Genomic DNA, 22,337 nt, shown 5'->3' on the forward strand with positions numbered 1-22,337 from the left:
ACAAAGATCCGTCTAGTCAAAGCTATGGTTTTTCCAGTGGTCATGTATGGGTGTGAGAGTTGGAGTATAAAGAAAGCTGAGGGCTGAAGAATTGATGCTTTTGAACTGTAGTGTTGGAGAAGACTCTTGAGAGTCCCTTGGACTGCAAAGAGATCCAATCAGTCCATCCTAAAGGAGATCAGCCCTGGGTGTTCATTGGAAGGACTGATGCTGAAGCTGAAGCTGCAATACTTTGGCCACCTGATGCGAAGAACTGACTCATCTGAAAAGACCCTGATGCTGGGAAAGATTGAAGGCAGGAGGAGAAGGGGACCACAGAGGAAAAGATGGTTGGATGGCATCACCGACTCGATGGACATGGGTTTGGGTGGACTCCGGCAATTGGTGATGGACAGGGAGGCCTGGTGTGCTGCGGTCTATGGGGTCGCAAAGAGTCAGACACGACCAAGCGACTGAACTGAACTGAACTGAACTGAATGTATCCTGCTTGAGGACATGTTTCTCCTTCCTGAAAACCTTCTGACTCATCCTGTTATCTTAAAAGGTATATTTAAATGGGTCTAGTAAGATCTTTACAACCTTGAGACATGCTTTTGATTTATTGTAATAACCAATTAGAAAGTATATAACTCCCTTGCTAAGACATGGGGGCACTCTCTGCCCCACTTCTGATGTCTGTGTCAGAAGCTTTCTCTGTCCCTTTTCTTACTTTAATAAAACTTTATTACACAAAAGTTCTGAGTGATCAAGCCTCATCACTGGCCCCAGATTGAATCCCTCTTCTCCAGAGGCCAAGAATCCCGATGTCTTTTCACGGCTTGGCAACAACCTTTCACTAGGAAAGGAAACAGGCACACAGGTCCAAGAAGCACAGGCAGTCATAAATGAGATTAACCCAAAGAAGACCAAGACTAAAACAATAAGAACAAGCAAAATATTATAATAAAATGTCAAAAATGAAAGATAAAGAAAGAATATTAAAGCAGCAAGGGGAAAGCAACAAGTACAAGGAACTCCCATAAGGCTATCTGTTGATGTTTCAGGAGAAACCCTGCAAGCAAGAATGGAGTGGCATGATGTACTTAAAACAATGAAAGAAGAAACCCACAACCAAGAATAGTCTACCCAGCAAGGTTTTCATTCAGATTTGATGGTGAGATCAAAATCTTTACAGACAAGCAAAAGCTCAGAGTTAAGCACCACCAAACCAGCTTTACAAGAAATGTTAACAAGGCTTCTCTAAGTGAAAAAGAAAAGGTCATAACTAGAAACATGAAAATTATGAAAGGAAAAATTTGATTGGTAAAGGCTAGCCTACAGAAAAGTTAGGAAATAAAGCATGTACAAAGCTAGTGGGAAGGTTAAAAGAAAAAAAAAATAGTTAAGTTATCTATATCTGCAATAGGTAGTTAAGGGATACATAAAACAAAAATATGTAATATATGATGTCAAACAAGAGTAAATGAGGGGGGAGGAGCCAAGATGGCGGAGGAATAGGACGGGGAGACCACTTTCTCCCCTACAAATTCATCGAAAGAACAATTGAACGCAGAGCAAACTTCACAAAACAACTTATGATTGCTAGCTGAGGACATCAGGCATCCAGAAAAGCAGCCCATTGTCTTCGAAAGGAGGTAGGACAAAATACAAAAGATAAAAAGAGAGGCAAAAGAGCTAGGGACGGAGATCCATCCCGGGAAGGGAGTCTTAATAGAGGAAGTTTCCAAACACAGGAAACCCTCGCCCTGGCGGGTCTGGGGGAAGTTTTTAAATCTTGAAGGGCAACCTATCTGGGAGGGGAAAAATAAATAAAACCCACAGATTACATGCCTAAAAGCAACTCCCAGCAGAAAAGTACCCCAGATGCCCGCATCCACCACCAGCAAGTGGGGGCGGAACGGAGAGGAGCGGACGGCATTGCTTAGGGTAAGGACCGGGCCTGAGTGCCCGGAGGGCAATCGGAGGGAGTTTTTGTGAGTTACCAACTTAAACTGTGAGACAGCAAAAGAGAGAGAGAAAATTAACCGGCCCGAACACACTGCCGGCAGTTCACAGAACAAAGGGACCGAGCAAGTCCAGAGGAGCTAGACGGCTGCGGACCGGCCCAGCCCCACCGCAGGAGGCAGGAGGCAGCGGGGAGGGGAAAGGGGCAGGCTCGGCCCCAAGGACCGCATCGCCTACCACACTGCAAACAGGTCTCCAGTTTCTAATCAAAGACCTCCTGAGATTCTGGATGGTCGACATCCGCCGGGAGGGTCGCGGCGAGACACAGGGTGCACGCACCCAACTGGCGCGGGCGGGGACTAGGGCTGGGGACGCGGAGGGGAGAAGGCGCACGCACCCGACTGGCGCGGGTGGAAACTGAGGCTGGGACCACGGAGGAGATAAGGCGCGCCGCACCCGGGGACAGTGAGCCTGTCAAGCTCCTGGCTGTCTGAGTCGCTCGGGCGGGGAAGGCACAAAACTCAGGTGCAGCCGAGTCCGCGTTTTTGTGGAACACCCGAGGTCTGGAACCGCGCGCAGCTCAGGGCCCACTCCATATAGAGCAGCCGGGAGCCTGAGCAGCGTAGACGGGGAAAGCAGCGCCAGCCCCTCCCCGCAGCGCGATGGAACTAGCAACCTGAACAAGAGACCACCTCCGCCCGCCTGTGTCAGGGCGGAAATTAGGCACTGAAGAGACCAGCAAACAGATGCCAAATAAACAAAGGAACCGCTTCAGAAGGGACCAGTGAAACAGATTAAAATCCCTGTAGATAACACCGACTGCACCGGAAGGGGCCTGTAGATATCCAGAAGTGTAAGCTGGAACGAGGAGCTATCTGAAACTGAGCCGAACCCACACTGACCGCAACAGCTCCAGAGAAGTTCCTAGATATATCTTTACTTTTTTTTTAATTAAAAAAATTTTTTTCTCTTCTTTTCTTGTTTATTTTTTCTCTTTTATTTTCTTTTAAAATTCCCTATTACTCCATTACTGCTTAACTTTCATTTTCATAGATTTTTACGATTTTTTTAATTAGGAAAAAAATTTTTTTCTCTTGTTTTCTTTTTTCTTTTTTTCTTTTTATCTTATTTCCTTTTAAAGTCCTCCATTACTCCTCTACTACTCCTTAATTTTCATTTTCATTTCACTATAACCTTGCAAAAAAAAAGAGAGAGAGAGAAGCCCTATTTTTAAACCAAACTTCATATATATTTCTAAATTTTTTTTGTGTTTTTGTTTTTGTTTTTAATATTATATTTTTAAGAGTCTAACCTCTACTCTAGATTTTTAATTTTTGTTTTTCAGTATGTGATATAAATTTTGGACATTTAAGAATCCAATATTCAGTTCCCATTTTTATTCAGGAATGTGTTGATTACTCTCTTCCAATTTTGACTCTCCGTTTTCTACCTCAGAACACCTCTATTTCCTTCTTTCCCCTTCTCTTCCCAACCCAATTCTGTGAATGTTTGTGGGTGTCTGGGCTACGGAGAACACTTAGGGAACAGACAACTGTGTAGATCTGTCTTTCTCCTCTTGAGTCCCCCTTTTTCTCCTCCTGCTCATCTCTATCTCCCTCCACCCTCTCCTCTTTTTCATGTAACTCTGTGGACCTCTCTGGGTGTCCCTCATGGGGGAGAATCTTTTCACCATTAACCTAGAAGTTTTATTATCAGTGCTGTATAGTTGGAGAAGTCTTGAGACTACTGGAAGAATAAAACTGAAATCCAGAGGCAGGAGACTTAAGCCCAAAACCTGAGAACACCAGAAAACTCCTGACTACATGGAACATTAAGTAATAAGAGACCGTCCAAAAGCCTCCATACCTACACTGAAACCAACCACCACCCAAGAGCCAGTAAGTTTCAGAGCAAGACATACCACGCAAATTCTCCAGCAACGCAGGAACATAGCCCTGAGCGTCAACATACAGGCTGCCCAAAGTCAAACCTAACACATAGACCCATCTCAAAACTCATCACTGGGCACTCCATTGCACTCCAGAGAGAAGAAATCCAGTTCCACGCACCAGAACACTGACGCAAGCTTCCCTAACCAGGAAACCTTGACAAGCCAATTGTCCAACCCCACCCACTGGGTAAAACCTCCACAATAAAAAGGAACCACAGACCTCCAGAATACAGAAAGCCCACTCCAGACACAGCAATCTAAACAAGATGAAAAGGCAGAGAAATACCCAATAGGTAAAGGAACATGAAAAATGCCCACCAAGTCAAACAAAAGAGGAGGAGATAGGGAATCTACCTGAAAAAGAATTTAGAATAATGATAATAAAAATGATCCAAAATCTTGAAAACAAAATGGAGTTATCGATAAATAGCCTGGAGACAAAGATTGAGAAGATGCAAGAAATGTTTAATAAAGACCTAGAAGAAATAAAAAAGAGTCAATTAAAAATGAATAATGCAATGAATGAGATAAAAAACACTCTGGAGGGAACCAAGAGTAGAATAAGGGAGACAGAAGATAGGATAAGTGAGGTAGAAGATAAAATGGTGGAAATAAATGAAGCAGAGAGGAAAAAAGAAAAAAGAATCAAAAGAAATGAGGGACCTCTGGGACAATGTGAAATACCCCAACATTCGAATCATAGGAGTCCCAGAAGAAGACAAAAAGAAAGGCCATGAGAAAATACTCGAGGAGATAATAGCTGAAAACTTCCCTAAAATGGGGAAGGAAATAGCCACCCAAGTCCAAGAAACCCAGAGAGTCCCAAACAGGATAAACCCAAGACGAAACACCCCAAGACACATATGAATCAAATTAACAAAGATCAAACACAAAGAACAAATATTAAAAGCAGCAAGGGAGAAACAAGAAATAACACACAAAGGGATTCTCCTAAGGATAACAGCTGATCTATCAATAGAAACCTTCCAGGCCAGAAGGGAATGGCAGGACATACTTAAAGTAATGAAAGAGAATAGCCTACAACCTAGATTACTGTACCCAGCAAGGATCTCATTCAGATATGAAGGAGAATTCAAAAGCTTTACAGACAAGCAAAAGCTGAGAGAATTCAGTACCACCAAACCAGCTCTTCAACAAATGCTAAAGGATCTTCTCTAGACAGGAAACACAGAAAGGTTGTATAAACATGAATCCAAAACAACAAAGTAAATGGCAATGGGACCACACCTATCAATAATTACCTTAAATGTAAATGGGTTGAATGCCCCAACCAAAAGACAAAGACTGGCTGAATGGATACAAAAACAAGACCCCTACATATGCTGTCTACATGAGACCCACCTCAAAACAAGAGACACATACAGGCTAAAAATGAAGGGCTGGAAAAAAATATTCCACACAAACGGAGAACAAAAGAAAGCAGGAGTCGCAATACTCATATCAGATAAAATAGACTTTCAAATAAAGGATGTGAAAAGAGACAAAGAAGGACACTACATAAAGATCAAAGGATCAATCCAAGAAGAAGATATAGCAATTATAAATATATATGCACCCAACATAGGAGTACCACAATATGTAAGGCAAACGCTAACGAGTATGAAAGAGGAAATTAATAGTAACACAATAATAGTGGGAGACTTTAATACCCCACTCACAACTATGGATAGATCAACTAAACAGAAAATTAACAAGGAAACACAAACTTTAAATGACACAATGGACCAGCTAGACCTAATTGATATCTATAGGACATTTCACCCCAAAACAATCAACTTCACCTTTTTCTCAAGTGCACATGGAACCTTCTCCAGAATAGATCACATCCTGGGCCATAAATCTAGTCTTGGAAAATTAAAAAAAAATTGAAATCATTCCAGTCATCTTTTCTGATGACAGTACAGTAAGATTAGATCTCAATTACAGGAAAAAAATTGTTAAAAATTCAAACATATGGAGGCTAAATAACACGCTTCTGAATAACCAACAAATCATAGAAGAAATCAAAAAATAAATCAAAATATGCATAGAAATGAATGAAAATGAAAACACAACAACCCAAAACCTATGGGACACTGTAAAAGCAGTGCTAAGGGGAAGGTTCATAGCATTACAGGCTTACCTCAAGAAACAAGAAAAAAGTCAAATAAATAACCTAACTCTACACCTAAAGCAATTAGAGAAGGAAGAAATGAAGAACCCCAGGGTTAGCAGAAGGAAAGAAATCTTAAAAATTAGGGCAGAAATAAATGCAAAAGAAACTAAAGAGACCATAGCAAAAATCAACAAAGCTAAAAGCTGGTTTTTTGAAAAAAATAAACAAAATTGACAAACCATTAGCAAGACTTATTAAGAAAAAAAGAGAGAAGAACCAAATTAACAAAATTAGAAATGAAAATGGAGAGATCACAACAGACAACACTGAAATATGAAGGATCATAGAGACTACTACCAGCAGCTCTATGCCAATAAAAGGGACAACTTGGGAGAAATGGACAAATTCTTAGAAAAGTATAACTTTCCAAAACTGAACCAGGAAGAAATAGAAGATCTTAACAGACCCATCACAAGCAAGGAAATCAAAACTGTAATCAAAAATCTTCCAGCAAACAAAAGCCCAGGACCAGATGGCTTCACAGCTGATTTCTACCAAAAATTTAGAGAAAAGCTAACATCTATCTTACTCAAACTCTTCCAGAAAATTTCAGAAGAAGTTAAACTTCCAAACTCATTCTATGAGGCCACCATCACCCTAATTCCAAAACCAGACAAAGATGCCACAAAAAAAGAAAACTACAGGCCAATATCACTGATGAACATAGATGCAAAAATCCTTAACAAAATTCTAGCAAACAGAATCCAACAACATATTAAAAAAATCATACACCATGACCAAGTGGGCTTTATCCCAGGAATGCAAGGATTCTTTAATATCTGCAAATCAATCAATGTAATACACCACATTAACAATTGAAAGATAAAAACCATATGATTATCTCAATAGATGCAGAGAAAGCCTTTGACAAAATTCAACACCCATTTATGATTAAAACTCTCCAGAAAGCAGGAATACAAGGAACATACCTCAACATAATAAAAGCTATATATGACAAACCCACAGCAAGCATCACCCTCAATGGTGAAAAATTGAAAGCATTTCTCCTGAAATCAGGAACAAGACAAGGGTGCCCACTCTCACCACTACTATTCAACATAGTTTTAGAAGTTTTGGCCACAGCAATCAGAGCAGAAAAAGAAGTAAAAGGAATCCAGATAGGAAAAGAAGAAGTGAAACTCTCGCTGTTTGCAGGTGACAGGATCCTCTACATAGAAAACCCTAAAGACTCTACCAGAAAATTACTAGAGCTAATCAATGAATATAGTAAAGTTGCAGGATATAAAATTAACACACAGAAATCCCTTGCATTCCTATACACTAACAATGAGAAAACAGAAAGAGAAATTAAGGAAACAATACCATTCACCACTGCAACAAAAAGAATAAAATACTTACGAGTATATCTACCTAAAGAAACAAAAGACCTATACATAGAAAACTATAAAACACTGATGAAAGAAATCAAAGAGGACACAAACAGATGGAGAAACATACCGTGTTCATGGATTGGAAGAATCAATATTGTCAAAATGGCTATACTACCCAAAGTAATCTATAGATTCAATGCAATCCCTATCAAGCTACCAATGGTATTTTTCACAGAACTAGAACAAATAATTTCACAATTTGTATGGAAATACAAAAAACCTCAAACAGCCAAAATAATCTTGAGAAAGAAGAATGGAACTGGAGGAATCAACCTGCCTGACTTCAGGCTTTACTACAAAGCCACAGTCATCAAGACAGTATGGTACTGGCACAAAGACAGAAATATAGATCAATGGAACAGAATAGAAAGCCCAGAGATAAATCCACGAACCTATGGACACCTTATCTTCGACAAAGGAGGCAAGGATATGCAATGGAAAAAAGACAACCTCTTTAACAAGTGGTGCTGGGAAAACTGGTCAACCACTTGTAAAAGAATGAAACTAGAACACTTTCTAACATCATACACAAAAATAAACTCAAAATGGATTAAAGATCTAAATGTAAGAACAGAAACTATAAAACTCCTAGAGGAGAACATAGGCAAAACACTCTCTGACATAAATCACAGCAGGATCCTCTATGACCCACCTCCCAGAATATTGGAAATAAAAGCAAAACTAAACAAATGGGACCTAATGAAACTTAAAAGCTTTTGTACTACAAAGGAAACTATAAGCAAGGTGAAAAGACAGCCCTCAGAATGGGAGAAAATAATGGCAAATGAAGCAACAGACAAAGGATTAATCTCAAAAATATACAAGCAACTCCTGCAGCTCAATTCCAGAAAAATAAATGACCCAATCAAAAAATGGGCCAAAGAACTAAACAGACATTTCTCCAAAGAAGACATACAGATGGCTAACAAACACATGAAAAGATGCTCAACATCACTCATTATCAGAGAAATGCAAATCAAAACCACAATGAGGTACCATTACACGCCAGTCAGGATGGTTGCTATCCAAAAGTCTACAAGCAATAAATGCTAGAGAGGGTGTGGAGAAAAGGGAACCCTCTTAACTGTTGGTGGAAATGCAAACTAGTACAGCCGCTATGGAGAACAGTGTGGAGATTCCTTAAAAAATTGGAAATAGAACTGCCATATGACCCAGCAATACCACTTCTGGGCATACACACTGAGGAAACCAGATCTGAAAGAGACACGTGCACCCCAATGTTCATCGCAGCACTGGTTTATAATAGCCAGGACATGGAAGCAACCTAGATGCCCATCAGCAGACGAATGGATAAGGAAGCTGTGGTACATATACACCATGGAATATTACTCAGCCATTAAAAAGAATTCATTTGAATCAGTTCTAATGAGATGGATGAAACTGGAGCCCATTATACAGAGTGAAGTAAGCCAGAAAGATAAAGAACATTACAGCATACTAACACATATATATGGAATTTAGAAAGATGGTAATGATAACCCTATATGCAAAACAGAAAAAGAGACACAGATGTACAGAACAGACTTTTGGACTCTGTGGGGGAAGGCGAGGGTGGGATGTTTTGAGAGAACAGCATCGAAACATGTATATTATCTATAGTGAAACAGATCACCAGCCCAGGTTGGATGCATGAGACAAGTGCTCGGGCCTGGTGCACTGGGAAGACCCAGAGGAATCAGGTGGAGAGGGAGGTGGGAGGGGGAATCGGGATGGGGAATACGTGTAACTCCATGGCTGATTCATGTCAATGTATGACAAAACCCACTACAATATTGTAAAGTAATTAACCTCCAACTAATAAAAATAAATGAAAAAAAAAAGAGTAAATGAGGGGAAAGAGGAGTAAAACTGCAGGGTTGTTAAAATGCATTTGAAATTAATAGACCACAACATAATATTATACTGTATTATATATTATATCACATTATATATGTGTGTATATATATATATATATATATATAAACCTTATGGCAACTGCAAACCAAACAGCTATAATAGATACACACACACACACACAAAGAAAGAAATCCAAATGTAACCCTGACGATGATAATCAAATCACAAAGAAAGAGAAGAAGATGAGACATCAACAACTAAAAAAAAAAAAAAAACCCAAACAAAAACTACAGAAAAAAAATCAAAATTAACAAAATGGCAAGAAGTATATACCTATCAATAACTACTTCAAATGTAAATGTACTAAATCCTTCAATCAAGACATAGAGTGGTTAAGTGGACACAAAAGCAGGACCTATATTTATGTGGCATACAAGAGACACATTCAGATCTAAAGGCAGACATGGACTGAAAATGAGAGAATGGAAAAAGTTATTCCAAGCAAACGGAAATGAAAGCTGGGGTAGCAATATTATTGTCAGACAAAATATATGTTAAAGAGTGTAACAAGAGACAAAGGAAAGCAACATAATGTTTAAAGGATCAATCCAAAAAGAAGATATAACAATTGTAAATATGTATGTACCCAACATAGAAGCATGTAAATACAGGAAGAAAATATTAACAGACATAAAGAGAGAAATTGATAGGAACATAATAATAGTTGGAAACTTAACACCCTATGTACAGATCATCCAGGCACAAAATCAATGGGGAAATGCATGTCTTAAAATGACACATTAGACCAAATTGACTTTACACATATATACAGAGAGAGAGAGCATCTCACCCACCAATGGCAGAATACACAGTCTTCTCAGGTGCACATGGGACATCCTCCAGGATAAGTCACATGCCAGGCCACAAAACAAGCCTCAATAAATTTAAGAAAACTGAAATTATATCAAGCATCTTTTCTGAGCACAGTGCTAAGAGAAAAATAAATTACAAAGAAAAACCTGCAAAACCCCCACAAATATATGAAGATTAAACAACAAGCTACTAAACAACCAAAGGATAAGAGAAGAAACTAAAAAATATCTGGAGACAAATGAAATGGAAACATTATAATCCAAAATCTATGGGATACAGGGAAAACATTTCTAAGAGGGAGGTTTATAGCAATAAAGCCTACCTCAGGAAGCAAGAAAAATCTCAAACTACCTAAACTTACACCTAATGGAACTAGAATAAGAAGAATAAACAAAATCCCAAATTAATAAAAGGAAACAAATTATAAAAGTCAGAGCATAAATAGAAGAAATGGAGAACGAAAAACCAATGGGAAAGATCAGCAAAACTAAGAAGCTGGTTCTTTGAAAAAAATAAACAAAATTGATAAACTGTTAGCTATGTTCATCAAAAAATAGAGAGGGCCCAAATCAATAATATCAGAAACAAAAGGAAAGTTACAAATGATACCACAGAAATTCAAAGGATCATAAGAGATTACTATGAACAATAAAATGGACAACCTAGAAGAAATGGACAAATTCCTAGAAATGCATAATCTCCTAAGACTGAGTCAGGCAGAAATAGAAAATAAGAACAGACCAATTACTAGCAATGATATTGAATCAGTAATTAAAAACAAGCAAAGAAAAAACTTAAACAAAAATCCAGGACCAGATGACTTCATCTATGAATTCTATCAAACACTTAAAGAAGAGGTAACATCTATCCTTCTCAGACTATTTCAAAAATTTGCAAAGGAAGGGACACATCCCAACTCATTTATGAGGCCAGCATCACCCTGATGCCAAATCAGATATTGCAAAAAAAAAGAAAAAAGAAAAGAAAATAGCAGGCCAATATCACTGATGAACATAGAGGCAAAAATCCTCAACAAAATAACAAACCAAATCCAACATTAAAAAGATCATTATCAAGTGGGATTTATACCATGAATGCAGTGATGATTCAATTTCCACAGATCATCAGCATGACATATCACATTAACAAACTGAAGAATAAAAAATCAAATGATCATTTCCACAGAGGCAGAAAAAGGTTTTGGCAAAGTTCAAATCTACAAAGTTCAAATATGATAAAAAAAATTCTCCAGAAAGTAGACATAGAGGGAACATACTTCAATATAATAAAGGCCATATATGACAAACTGACAGCTAATATTATACTCAATGGTGAAAAGCCAAAAGCATTTCCTCTAAGATCAGGAACATGACAATGATGCCCACTCTCACCACTTTTATTCAACATAGTATTAGAAGTCCTAGCCACAGTAATCAAACAAGAAAAATAACTATAAAAAGTCCAATTCAAAAGGAAGAAATAAAACTGTCTCTGTTTGCAGATGATTGATATGACACATAGAAAATCCTAAAGATGTCCCCAATAAACTACTTGAGCTTATCAATGAATTTGGTAAAACTGCAGGATACAAAATTAACAAATAGAAATCTATTGCATTTCTTTACACTAACAATCAACTATCAGTAAAAGAAATTAAGAAAAAAATCCCATTTACCATCACATTAAAAAGAATAAAATACCTAACTAAGGAAATAAAAGACCTGTGCTTGGGAAACTGTAAAATAATGATGAAAAAAATTAAAATGACACAAAATGGGAAGATATATTATGTTCATGGATTGAAATAGTTAATATTGTTAAAATTCCCATACTATCCAAGGCAATCTACAGATTTAATGCAATCATTATCAAAATACTAATGGCATTTTCATAGAACTAAAACAAATATATCTAAAATTTGTATGAAAACACAAAAGACCTTGAATAGCTAAAACAACCTTAAGAAGAACAAAGCTACAAGTTTCAAACTATCCTACAAAACTACAGTAAATAAAACAGTTGTGCTAGTAAGGCACTAGCACAAAAACAGACACTCAGATCAATGGAAGAAAACAGAGAGCCCAGAAATGAACCCACACTTATATGGGTAATTAATCTATGACAAAGGAGGTAAGATTATACAATGGGAAAAAAACAGCCTCTTCAATTATATTTTGTGAAAACTGGACTGCCATATGCAAAAGAATCAGAATGGACTACTCTCCCACTCTGTGCACAAAAATAAATTCAAAATGGACTAAGCTGGTAAAGAATCCACGTGTAATGCAGAAGACCCTGGCTCAATTCCTGGGTCAAGAAGATCCCCTGGAGAAGGGAACAGCTACCCACTCCAGTATTATGGTCTGGAGAATTCCATGGACTGTATAGTCCCATGCAAAGAGTCAAACATGACTAAGCGACTTTCACTTCACTTTCAAAGACTTAAATATAAGGCTTGAAACCATAAACTTCTAAAAGAAAACATAGAAAGTACACTCCTTGACAACAGTCTTTATAATATTTCTTGGATCTCTCTCCTTGGGCAAGGGAAACAAAAGCAAAAATAAATGGTACTACATAAAAAAAAAAAAAAAAAAAAAAAAAAGGCTTTGCACAGCAAAGGAAATAACCAAGAAAACAAGAAGGCGACCCATTGAATGGGATAAAATATTTGCAAATGATATATTGATACGTGGTCACTATCTAAAATACGCAAATAACTCATACAACTGAACATCAAAAAGACAAACAATCCATTTAAAATTGGGCAGAGAACCTGAATAAACATTTTTCCAAGGAAGACAGATAGGTGGCCAACAGGCACATGAAAAAATATTCAACATTGCTAATTAGTGAAATGCAAATCAAAACAAAAATTAAATTATCATCTCACACCTATCAGAATGGCTATCATCAAAATAGACACAAATGTTGATAAGAATTTGGAGAAAAGGGAATCCTGTACTCTGTTGGTAGGAATGTAAATTGGTACAACTACTATAGAAAACAGTACAGTAATTTCATAATTAAGGTTCAACAAGAAAATCACAAAATTTTACATCTCCCCTTTATTTATTTACTAAAGATATTTCAAAAGCTACCACAACCATCACATAAATTTACATAGATTGGCCCTACTTATATATAGGGATTTCTCTTTGGAAAAAGTTGATTTGAGAGAGGATCAATTACATGCCCTTTGAAGTAAAAATAGGTGTGTCTACAAAAAAGAAAAAAAAAAAAACAGTATAGAAAGCCCTCAAAAACTTATGACTAGAATTATCATATGATCCAGCAACAGCACTCCTGGATATTTATCCCAAGAAAACAAAAACACTAGAATATATATGCAATCCTGTGTTCATTGAAGCATTGTTTATAATAGTCAATGGAACAACCTAAGTATCCAGCAAGAGATAAATAGATAAAGATGATGTGGTATATATACACACAGTGGAATATTACTAAACCATAAAAAGGAAATATCTGTTATCTGTGATAACACAGAGGGTATTATGCTAAGGGAAATAACTTAGACAAAGACAAATATCATATCATTTCACTTACATGTGTAATTTAAAAACACAAAATAAAAGAAAAAGCATAAAACATAAACAGTTATAGTACAGAGAACAGCAGGTGTATGCCAGTCGGGAGGTAGGTACGGGGAGGGAAGAACTAGGTGAAGGAGTTTAAGAAATGCACATTTCTAGTTGCAAAACAAATGAGTCATGGGTACGAGAGAGCTTATTCTTAGGTAGGTTGGTAAGACCAGGACCCTTAAGGAGGAGAAAGTGACAAACATTTCTTTTTAAAATGCTTTGTCTTAGTCACATAGTTCAGTTCAGTTCAGTTGCTCAGTCATGTCTGATTCTTTGTGACCCCATGGACCGCAGCACGCCAGGCTTCCCTGTCCATCACCAACTCCCAGAGCTTGCTCAAACTCATGTCCATTGAATCAGTGATGCCATCCAACCAACTCATCCTCTATCATCCCCTTCTCCTCCTGCCTTCAGTCTTTCCCAGCATCAGAGTCTTTTCAAACGAATCTGTTCTTCACATCAGGTGGCCAAAGTATTGGAGTTTCAGCTTCAGCATCAGTCCTTCCAGTGAATATTCAGGACCGATTTCCTTTAGGGTGGACTGGTTGGATCTCCTTGCAGTCCAAGGGACTCTCAAGAGTCTTCTCCAATACCACAGTTCAAAAGCATCAATTCTCCTAACTATCTATTTTACATATGGGAATGTATATGTTTCAATGCTACTCTCTCAATTCATCGCACCCTACCTTGGAGAAGACTTCTTAGAGAAGACTCTTGAGAGTCCCTTGGACTGCAAGGAGATCCAACCAGTCCACCCTAAAGGAAATCAATCTTGAATATTCACTGGAAGGACTGATGCTGAAGCTGAAACTCCAATACTTTGGCCACCTGATGTGAAGAAGAGACTCATTGGAAAAGACCCTGATGCTGGGAAAGACTGAAGGCAGGAGGAGAAGTGGATGACAGAGGATGAGATAGTTGGATGGCATCACCAACTAGATGGACATGAGTTTGAGTAAACTCCGGGAATTGGTGATGAACAGGGAGGCCTGGCATGCTGTGATTCATGGGGTCACAAAGAGATGGACACGACTGAGCGACTGAACTGAGTACTAGGAATGTAACATGCAACATGCAAATATAATTAACACTACTGTATGTATGTTATACGTAAAGTTAGATTTAGTCCCTAGAGTTCTCATCATGAGAAGAACATTTTTTTTCTGATTCTTTAATTGTGCATCTATATGAGGTGATAGGCTTCCTAGGTGGTAAAGAACCTGTCTGCCAATGCAGGAGACATAAGAGATGTGGGTTCAATCCCTGGGTGGGGAAGATTCCCTGGAGGAGGGCATGGCAACCCACTCCAGTATTCTTGCCTGAAGAATCCAACAGACAGAGGAGTCTAGCAGGCCAGAGTCCATAGGATCGCAACTATCAGACATGACTGAAGCAACTTATCATGCATGCATGCATGAGATGATGGATATTTATTAAACCTGCGACAGTCACTTCATGGAATATGTAAATCAAATCATTATACTTATCTTAAACTTAGATAGTACTGTATGTCAAATATATTTCAGTAAAATTGGGGGGAAAAGAATCATGGAGTACATATCACCTGCACAAATTCTAAGGACAGCAAGAATAAAAAACAGTCCCTTCTCACGAGCTCACAAACTAGCAAAAGAAACCAATAAACAACCCCATAGTGAAACTGGCTCAGTTTTGTCCGACTCTTTGTGACCCCATGGACTATACAGAATACAGGAGGCCAGAATACTGGAGTGAGTAGCCTTTCCCTTCTCTGGGGGATCTTCCCAACCCAGTGATCAAACCCAGGTCTCCCGCAGTGCAGGCAGATTCTTTACCAACTAAGCTATCAGGGAAGCCCATCAAAACAAACCCCATACAATGTCATAAACACTAGCATAAATTCAATCACAGGGACAATAAATGATCATCAAGGAAAATCAACTATACTTTAATACAATTATTTTAAAAATAGAGCATTAAGGAAACTTTCAATCCAGACCAGAGGAAAAGGAGGTGATTGTGCATGGACAGAGTAGTTTTCTAGAGAAGACCATGTTTTATAGTACAAACTACCTTTTAATAAACTTTGATGAGTCCCTACTGTCTTGAAATGATAAAATTAAGAGCAATTATATTATCTAGATCAGTGTTGTACAATGAAATGTAATTTGATCTACATGAGTAATTTAAAATCTTCTCATAACCATATTAAGAAAAAAACAAGTGAAATTAATTTTAACAATATATGTAACCAAATATATCTAGAATATTATTTCAACATGTAATCAATATAAATTACTGAATATTTTATAGTTTTCTGTACTAGGTCTTCAAAATCTACTGTGTCTTAATACTTACCACTTATTTCAATTCATTAAGCCACATTTTAAGGGCTCAATGTACTGACTAGCCAACACAGAACTAATTTGAATTACTAGTTCTCAATATTTTCAAGTATAAAGATCTCTCAAAATATTTTGAGGATATCCACTTTATAGCTTGACACTTTTATTATCCCTTCCCTCGTGGCTCAGTTGGTAAAGAATCTGCCTGCAATGCAGGAGACCCTGGTTCAGTTCCTGGGTCAAGAAGATCCGCTGGAGAAGGGATAGGCTATGCAATCCAGTATTCTTGAGCTTCCTTTGCGGCTCAGCTGGTGAAGAATCTGCCTGCAATGTGGGAGACCTGGATTCGATCCCTGGGTTGGGAAGATCCCCTAAAGAAGGGAAAGGCTGCCAACTCCAGTATTCTGGCCTGGAGAATCCCATGAACTGTATAGTTGATGGGGTCGCAAAGAGTTGAACATGACTGAGCAACTTTCACTTTCTTTTCTTTCTTTGGCCTGACAAAACATAGATCACTATTTTTAGGCATCACCTAAGTTCTATCATATCCACCTCTATTACTATAAGATCAATAAAGCTGCCACATGAGCATTTTTGAGAGGTTCCTTACAGAGATGATCAAATATTCTGGTGCCACAATGATTATTAAAGAACTCCTAGAGAGAACAAGGGGAGAAGGCAATAACACCCCACTCCAGTCCTCTTGCCTGGAAAATCCCATGGACGGAGGAGCCTGGTAGGCTGCAGTCCATGGGATCACTAAGAGTTGGACACGACTGAGTGACTTCACTTTCACTTTTCACTTTCCTGCATTGGAGAAGGAAATGGCAACCCACTCCAGTGTTCTTGCCTGGATAATCCCAGGGACGGGAGAGCCTGGTGGGCTGACATCTATGGGGTCGCACAGAGTCGGACACGACTGAAGTGACTTAGCAGCAGCAGCAGAGAGAACAAGATGGTGGAGGAGTAGGTGGATGTGGCGCACTTCTCTCTCCACGGATACATCAGGATTACACCTTCAGACACAGCAGTTCATGCAGAACACCAGCTGAGAGTGGACAGCAGTACCTGATAGGTGGAAAAGAATATATAAAGCCATGCAAAACTCAGTAGGATGAAGGAACTAGGGGGAAAAAAAGAGTGTTAGTAGGACTGGACCTGCCCTCCACAGTGGGGAAACTAAAGCAGGGGTCCAATCCCCACATCGGGGCAATTGTCTGAGTCAGAGGAGAAACATTTAAGGGTGAGAGTGAGAAAGCTGATCTATGGCAGCCTAAATGGAATGAGAATCACAGTCCTTGCCACAGCCATACATACCCCAGACAGGGACACAGGTCCCCTGGAAGGTGCAGCAGCTGGGACCTGGAGCTTAGGGATGTGGAGCAATCCCAGGGCAAGGGCTGCTGTTGACTGTGGAGAGACGGATCCAGGGGATGTGAGGGAGGAGACTGTGGTGGGAAATGCCTGTGGAGGAAAGCCAGGCAGCCATGGAAGCAAGATGATACTACTGAGTCACACGTAGGTGAAGCCATCACCATAGCCTCTCTCTCCCCACACCCCTGCACTGGCAGCTGAATAATTTAGAGGCTGGCCCATCAAGTGCCTGATGCCTAAACTACAGAGAAGGACCCCATCCAGGGTGCCCCTTTAAGTGTCTGACATGCCAGTCTACAGCGTAGGACCCCAGCTAGGGGGGCCCCTCTATGTGCCAGATGCCTCGAACAACAGAGAAGGACCCCAGGCAAGGGAGCCCTCTGAGTACCTGAACAGGCAGAGCTACAGAGAAAGACGGGCCAAAGAGGCCTTCTGATCACCAGCTACAAGAGGCTCGAAAAAAGACTCTTATAGGGCCATAACTCCTGCGGCAGAGGCAGGCCGTGTCCCTGCACACTTGGTGCTGCCAGGATCCTCGCGACCCGGGCAGCTGTGCCACCTTCACGCTCAACCCTCACTGGGGAAGAGCTGCCACAGACAAAAAAAAGTCTTGTGTCTAAGCACGGAGGGTTGCTTCAGTTGTGTCCAACTCTTTGCAACCCTGTGGACTGTGGCCTGCCAGGCTTTTCTGTCAGGGGGTTCTCCAGGCAAGAGTACTGGAGTGTATTGGCCAACACTGGTTGCCATACCCTTCTAGAGAACTATATTTCCTCCTGCCCTCACTGCAACTCCCCTGAGTACCTGGTGCTGTCAGAATCCCTGTGAGCCAAGCAGCTGCACCACCTCTTATGAACAACTATATGGCAATAAAATGGATAACTTAGAAAACATGGACAGATTCTTAGCACTGAAATTGAGGCTGTGATCAAAGATCTCCCAAAAAACAAAAGCCCAGGACTAGATGGCTTCACAGGAGAATTCTATCAAACATTTGGAGAAGAGCTAATGCCTATCCTTCTAAAACTCTTTCAAAAAATTGCAGAGGAAGGAACAATTCCAAACTCATTCTATGAGACCACCATCACCCTGATACCAAAGCCAGACAAAGACAACACAAAAAAAGAAAACTACAGACGAGTATCACTGATGAAAACAGATGCAAAAATCCTCAACAAAATTTTACCAAACAGAATTCAACAACACATTAAAAAGCTCATACACCACAATCAAGTTGGGATGCATTCCAGGGATGCAAGGATTCTTCAATATATGCAAATCAATCAATGTGATACACCATATTAACAAATTGAAAGATAAAAACCATATGATAATCTCAATAGATGCAGAAAAAGCCTTTGACAAAATTCAGCACCCATTTATGACTGCAACTCTTCAAAAAATGGGCATAGAAGGAACCTACCTCAACATTGTAAAGGCCATATGTCATAAGCCTACAGCAAACATTATTCTCAATAGTGAAAAACTGAAAGCATTCCCTCTAAGATCAGGAACAAGACAAGGGTGTTCACTTTCATCACTATTATTCAACATAGTTCTGGAAGTCCTAGCTACAGCAATAAGAGAAGAAAAAGAAATAAGAGGAATCCAGATCAGAAAAGAAGAAGTAAAGCTCTCATTGTTTGCAGATGACATGTACTGTACATAGAAAACCCTAAAGATACTATCAGAAAATTACTAGAGCTAGTCAGTGAATTTAGCAAAGTCGCAGGCTACAAAATCAGTACACAGAAATCACTTGCATTTCTATATACTGCTGCTGCTGCGTATCACTTCAGTTGTGGCTGACTCTGTGTGACCCCATAGGCGGCAGCCCACCAGGCTCCCCCATCCCTGGGATTCTCCAGGCAAGAACACTGGAGTGGGTTGCCATTTCCTTTTCCATTCATATATATACTAACTATATATACATATATACTAACAATGAAAAATCAGAAAGAGAAATTAAGGAATCAATCCCATTCACCATTGCAACAAAAGCAATTAAATATCTAGGATTAAACTTACCTAAGGAGACAGAAGAACTATACAAAGAAAATTATAAGACACTGATGAAAGAAATCAGAGATGACATTAACAGATGAAGAGATATTCCATGTTCCTAGGTAGGAAGAATCAATATTGTGAAAATGACTATACTACCAAACACAATCTACAGATTCAATGTAATCCCTATCAAATTAACAATGGCATTTTTCACAGAACTAGAATAAAAATTTTCACATTTCATATGGAAACACAAAAGACCCCCAAATAGCCAAAGCAGTCTTGAGAGAGAAGAATGGAGCTGGAGGAATCAAACTTCCTGACTTCAGATTATCCTACAAAGCTACAGTCATCAAGACACTATGGTACTGGCACAAAAACAGAAATATAGACCAATGGAACAAGATAGAAAGCCCAGAAATAAACCCATGCACCTATGGGTACCTTATTTTTGACAAAGGAGGCAAGAATATACAATGGGGCAAAAAGACAGCCTCCTCAATAAATGGTGCTGGGAAAACTGGACAGCTCCATGTAAAAGAATGAAATTAGAACACTTCCTAACACCATACACAAAGATAAGCTCAAAATGAATTAAAGACCTAAATGTAAGACCAGAAACTATAAAACTCTCAGAGGAAAACATAGGCAGAACACTCGATGACATAAATCAAAGCAAGATCCTCTATGACCCACCTCCTAGAGTAATGGAAATAAAAACAAAAGTAAACAAGTGGGACCTGATTAAACTTAAAAACTTTTGCACAGCAAAGGAAACTATAAACTATAGAAAGGACAACCCTCAGAATGGGAGAAAATAAAAGCAAAGGAAACAACTGACAAAGGATTAGTTTCCAAAGTATACAAGCAACTCATACAACTCAATACCAGAAAAACAAACAACCCAATCAAAAAGTGGGAAAAAGACCTAAACAGACATTTCTCCGAAGACATACAGATGGCTAACAAACACATGAAAAGATGCTCAACATAGCTCATTATTAGAGAAATGCAAACCAAAACTACAGTGAGATATCACCTCACACCAGTCAGAATGGCCATCACCAAAAAGTCTACAAACAATAAATGCTGGGGAGGGTGTGGAGAAAAGGGAACCTTCTTGCACTGCTGGTGGGAATACAAATTGATACAGCCACTATGGAAGATGGTATGGAGATTCCTTAAAAAAAACTAGGAATAAAGCCACCATATGACCCAGCAATCCCACTCCTGGGCATATACGCTGAAGAAACCCAAATTGGAAAAGACACATGTATCCCATTGTTCATTGCTGCACTATTTACAATAGCTAGAACATGGAAGCAACCTAGATGTCCATCAACAGATGAATGGATAAAGTTGTGGTACATATACACAATGGACTATTACTCAGCCATAAAAAGGAACACATTTAAGTCAGTTCTGATGAGGTGGATGAAACTAGAGCCTATTATACAGAGTGAAGTAAGTCAGAAAAATAAAGATAAATATCGTATACCAATGCATATACATGGAATCTAGAAAAATGGTACTGAAGAATTTATTTACAGGGCAGCAGTGGAGAAACAGACATAGAGAATAGACTTATGGACATGGGGAGAGTGGAGAGGGTGAGATGTATGGAGAGAGTAACATGGAAACTTACATTACCATGTGTAAAATAGATAGCCCAAAGGAATTTGCTGTCTGGCTCAGGAAACTCAAACAGGGGCTCTATATCAACCCAGAGGGGTGGGCTGGGGAGGGAAATGGGAGGGGGGCTCACAAGGGAGGGGATATATGTATACATATGGCTGATTCATGTTGAGGTTTGACAGAAAACAACAAAATTCTGTAAAGCAATTACCCTTCAATTAAAAAATAAATTTTAAAAAAAGAAAAAAGAACTCCTAAGGTCTCTTCCAATTGATAGTAGTATGAGTTCTCCTTCCAACTCTTTCACTTACCAGCTATGAGACCTTGGGAAATATACTAAACCTCTCTAAACCTCTGTTCTTTCATCTTTAAAAAACAAGAACAGTATCTACTTAGTATTTGTTGAGCACTCCAGGCATCTTACAGCATCAGCTCTTTAAATCCTCACTGCAATCCCATGAGAAACATCTCATGGGAGATGAGATGTTAATCTCATCACAGGACATGAGATGATAACATAGCAACAAGTATATTATCCCCATTCCACACAGATGCACTCAAGAGGGACAGAGGTGTTAAACAATTTGTCCAAGATTACTCAGCTATAATTTGAACCCCAAACTTGCATTGTAAGTCCCTGTGTTATATACTGTCTTTTTTAGGTTACAGTGATTCTCTAATGAGATAATGTCTATAGACACTTACTACATGCAAGTTCAATACATGTCAATTATTGTTATTATTAAGATTCTAATGCCCATATTTGTAGCTTTTTTAAATGCTCTTTCCAAACTTGAAATCATCTAGAAAATAATTGCCTTGTTTCATCATTCAGAAAATAATTGCTAGTCCCATTTCCTACATAAATCTTTTTTTAACTGAGTTGATTGCTCTTCTCTAAAACTTCCCTTTGATATCTAAAGGACTGCAGAATTTGGCCCATGATTCTACACCAATGATTATGCCTTAGTACTTTATCAACAGTGATAATTATGGAGGAAGAAATTCCTTCTCATATCCCAACCCTGCTCATAGAAAGTCATTCATTCACTCATTCAGTAAGGGCCTATTCTATGTCAGGCTCTGAGTTAGGTGCTAGACATGTATGGCAAACAAAACACACGGTTCCTTTTCTCATGGAAATTTTTACAATAAACATGACAACACAAATAAATGTATAAACACAAATTGTGATAAATTTCATAA

The sequence above is a fragment of the Dama dama genome, chromosome 1 (genome assembly GCF_033118175.1).
Source record: "Dama dama isolate Ldn47 chromosome 1, ASM3311817v1, whole genome shotgun sequence".
Lineage (NCBI taxonomy): Eukaryota > Metazoa > Chordata > Mammalia > Artiodactyla > Cervidae > Dama > Dama dama.